The sequence below is a fragment of the Brassica oleracea genome, chromosome C7 (assembly GCF_000695525.1).
Source record: "Brassica oleracea var. oleracea cultivar TO1000 chromosome C7, BOL, whole genome shotgun sequence".
In the NCBI taxonomy this organism is placed as follows: domain Eukaryota; kingdom Viridiplantae; phylum Streptophyta; class Magnoliopsida; order Brassicales; family Brassicaceae; genus Brassica; species Brassica oleracea.
In genome coordinates this window covers 103593-103925 of record NC_027754.1, presented here as the reverse complement: position 1 = coordinate 103925, position 333 = coordinate 103593, and positions in this window count along the sequence as shown.

Below are 333 nucleotides of genomic sequence, written 5' to 3'. Positions count from 1 at the left end.
ATTAATTATATATACTTTAATTTTTTCATGATTTATATATATATATATATAAAACTAATTATTAATTTAATTTTTTTTTACAGCAAAAATATCTTTGGTCCATGTGGGTCAATGAGAGGGTGAGGAAAGCGTTTTACGCGAAGGCGAAAGTTCGCTTGTTGGACACGATCTCCAACTGTAAGGGTGACTGGATCGTGAAGGGGTATGAGCGTTGTAAACCCGCTGAGCTCACTACGGATGTGTGGGATGGCCTCATCCGTTATTGGCGGGATCCTGAGTCCATTAGAATCGCCCAGTCTTGCTCTGCCTCCCGTAACACGGTAGATGAGCACG